The following is a 3,290-nucleotide window of genomic DNA, read 5'->3' as shown; positions in this document are numbered from 1 at the left end:
AACAGCGCTCAGTCACGCAGATCTCAAAGGGGTACTGACACAAAATTTCGCGGCCGAGATAGCCTGCGAGATCGATTCCCGTGAACATTCGTATATCATCTGGAATATATCGAAAGCGAATATAGCTTGGAAGGTATTTTAAACGAAATTTGAAGTTTGCGTGGGCGATCGAACATAAAAAAAGGATGGTTGAACGCCCCCCCCCCTACCCCGAAAAAAATTTCTGGCTACGCTTTTGTCTACACGTGCAGCGCAGTAGGGGTGCGCGCGTGCCACAGATCCCGTACAAAAGGCCAGCCGACACGATGCGCGAAGAGTTGGTGACAGACTGACGGGTTGCGTGCGCGCGTGCGTTGGACGACCGGCGTGGCGAAGGATAATCGGTGAACGGCAAGTGTGGTGGCCGGGAGGACTATGTTGGTCTTATGAGCGTAACCGTTTAAATTTTCTTGTTACTAATAAATGTTTCTTTGAGTTTTGAGGCAGCGGGGTATTCCGTCGTTTGGTCAGGCGTCGAGGACCCCTACAAGTGGCGCCCAACGTGCGTCTAGCTCAGTCGGTAGAGCATGAGACTCTTAATCTCAGTGTCGTGGGTTCGGGCCCCACGTTGGGCGCCAGTTGTAGGGTTCGCTGTCTAACTCAAAGAAATGGGCTGCTCGTCGGCGTCGAGATCACTAAAAATATTTTTATTTACGTTACGGCGAAAGGGTAAAACATCAGAATAAACTTCCGAACAGTTTTTACATGCAACTTACGCGTCGGTCCCGCTAACCCTGGCCCTGGCGGACCACACGCCGCACACACACACGCACCTCTCGACCGCTCGCCGCCAACCCCCCCTGGCCGCTCACCGTGCCTGTTTATGAAGCATCTCCACTTCCGGGCGCATGTGCAGTGGCGCTCGCCGCTGTTTGCACCGCCGCTGTGGCGAGGGTTATTGTCTGCGATCCCCACAGACCTTAAAGCAGGGTTCTAAAACGCGGCCCGCATACCTTCCGCTAGCAGCCTGCCCCGCACTTGGCTGCCTTCGTCCCATCCTTTCTTTTATTTTCCTAATAAGTGTCCTAATAATGTTCATTGTCTACTCAGATGGGACTGGTATCAAGCATTTTTTCGTGTGAAACCCCACGCGGTCACCATGTTTTGACACATAACTGTGAAACAAGAACTGTATTTCATAATCGGCGTCCAGACATCAGGGATTCTTGCGATGAGTAAATATACGTTCCTCGAATCCTGACGTCAAGTCTCCTTCCTATGTATGCGATATGGGAAAGGCCTTTTTTTCAAATGGCAACATTACCTGACGCCCGCTTTCTCCAACCTTCACCAATCCGGCCCATCGGGGGACTACATTTCGTGACTACTGCAAGCTAGCTGAAGTCAGTTTCAGAATCCTCCCTTACGGTCTCGCGCAAGTCTCGCCGTCGGGAGCGCCAACATAGCCAGCATAGCAGTCTGTTGACCTGATGTGATGAGGAAGTAGACCCTCGATTGGTCCATATACGAGGGATATAAGTTTTGAATTGTCTCCAGCCCTGCTTTGTCATGTAGTCGCACGTGGGTTCTGCCTTGTCTCGTACGACTATTGTGTGCGATCAACCGATTGCACTTGTTCTTGTGCGTTTTCGACTGCGCAAGTGGAGATAACAGCGTATAACCGAAAAGCGCGAAATCCTGATAGGTTCAACGCGTAGTGCTGACATTGCCCACGTGTTTTATAAAGAAATAAGTGGCAAGGAGAATGTACAGCCTGCAGCAAGGATAGTGAAGGCAAGGAAGAAACCACTTACTCGTTTTAGATGAGAAGCAGCTTTTGCTCGGGGCTGTGTGCGTCATCGGTGGTGGCGTCCGCGCTCCACTGCGCATGCGCCTACTCTCTCTCCAACTCTCCTCCTTTACAAAGGTGTTCAGTCACCTTCTGTGCTCTCCTCCCCTGCGCTGCAGCCATGGCGCAGCCTCTCCTACGTGATGCAGCCGCGCCGCAGCCAAATACAGCCTGTAACCCACTCTCTCCTCTATCTCCCCCATTTCATCTGTATATAAGCGCGTGCGCTCGGTCGGCTTCCGTCATTCTCGCTTCGCTGCCGTTCAGATGAGTTGTAACGTCAACGTCGGCGCCACTCGTTCACTCGGCGCTAACGGAAAGCAACGCACAAACACAACGTTGATAACATAAACACTAAATATAAACCTCATAACCTAACGGAAACGCCGAGTGAACGTAACGGAAACTTGGTGTGCGCCCCCAATGCTGCTTCGGATCCCCTCATAGGTTCCCTTGACTGGGAGATGGTTTAATTTTTTTGGACTCAGACTGTTTAAGGGTTTCAACTTTCGACAACCTTACAAACGTCACCTTCAGCTTCTGTCGGCACATCAAGCCACATTCGGCCCTCGAGGGCTCACTGTCCACAGCCCTGAATTTGCTCAGCTTGCGAGAGTTAGAACGTAACGCGGCCTGTGGTCCGGGCTCTCGACAGAGCTTAATTATGCACGAGGGCCCGCCTGCGTTCAGTGCCGATGTTCTCCAGTTCGCAGCCCAGTGTATAGTAGCATATTAGTTCGATAGGAGGCACAAGTTCAGGCTGCCCTCTTTCACATTTCCTCGAACAAATTCTACGCTCTCTAGGCGATTTATGACAGCTAACGAAAAAACTTCATTGCCCCGATGTAACAACCAACGCACGTAGGCTCGCTCGTCGTTGTTAATATTCTTGGCATATTTTAGCCCTCGAATGATTGAGCCTGGCGACGTTGGGCACCCGAGGCGTCCCGCAGGTATTGGCACTGCTACAGCTGTGCGTGAAGACACGATTGATGAAGTCGTCCAGCGTTAGCGGAAGCGAAATATTCCTTTGTGTGCAAATATTACGAAAAATTCCCGCGCTTCCGACGCTTCTCCCCTGTTTAGAGTAGAAAGCGAATGATTGAAAGTGCCATGTACTGTTCTGAGGGAAGTCTTTATGCAGCTGTCTCAAAGAAAATCTCTGCACGTAGTAACTAGTTTTAACCCAGCACTAATAAAATGTACACGAGATGGCACATTCTGCACTGTACTGTGGCAGATCTGCATGTAGTTGTCGCAGCTTCTGAGTGCAACCATCCCTACTGTGCCCAGCAAATTAATGTAATCGTGCTCGAGAAAAATTGGAGGCGACCCTAACTCTTGACTAAGGTCGCTTAATGGCACTCGCCTGTCGGCGATTGTGTGCCCTCGTTTATTCCTTGCACTAGCTTCGCGTTTCGCCGCATTGCCGAAGCGCATATCGGAGGCAACATAGAATGAA

The 3,290-nt window shown here is 50.9% G+C and overlaps 1 non-coding gene across 1 annotated transcript; it reads left to right on the top strand.

Annotated features, from left to right (window-relative positions):
• Positions 1–534: 534 nt before the first annotated feature.
• On the top strand, positions 535–614 carry Trnak-cuu (transfer RNA lysine (anticodon CUU)). The gene has a single exon. It is a non-coding gene; the product is annotated as a tRNA-Lys (tRNA).
• The last annotated feature ends 2,676 nt before the right edge of the window (positions 615–3,290 follow it).

The sequence above is a fragment of the Rhipicephalus sanguineus genome, unplaced genomic scaffold (assembly GCF_013339695.2).
Source record: "Rhipicephalus sanguineus isolate Rsan-2018 unplaced genomic scaffold, BIME_Rsan_1.4 Seq23, whole genome shotgun sequence".
Lineage (NCBI taxonomy): Eukaryota > Metazoa > Arthropoda > Arachnida > Ixodida > Ixodidae > Rhipicephalus > Rhipicephalus sanguineus.
The sequence above is the reverse complement of the archived record's forward strand: the minus strand, read 5'-3'. Positions and strand labels throughout refer to the sequence as shown.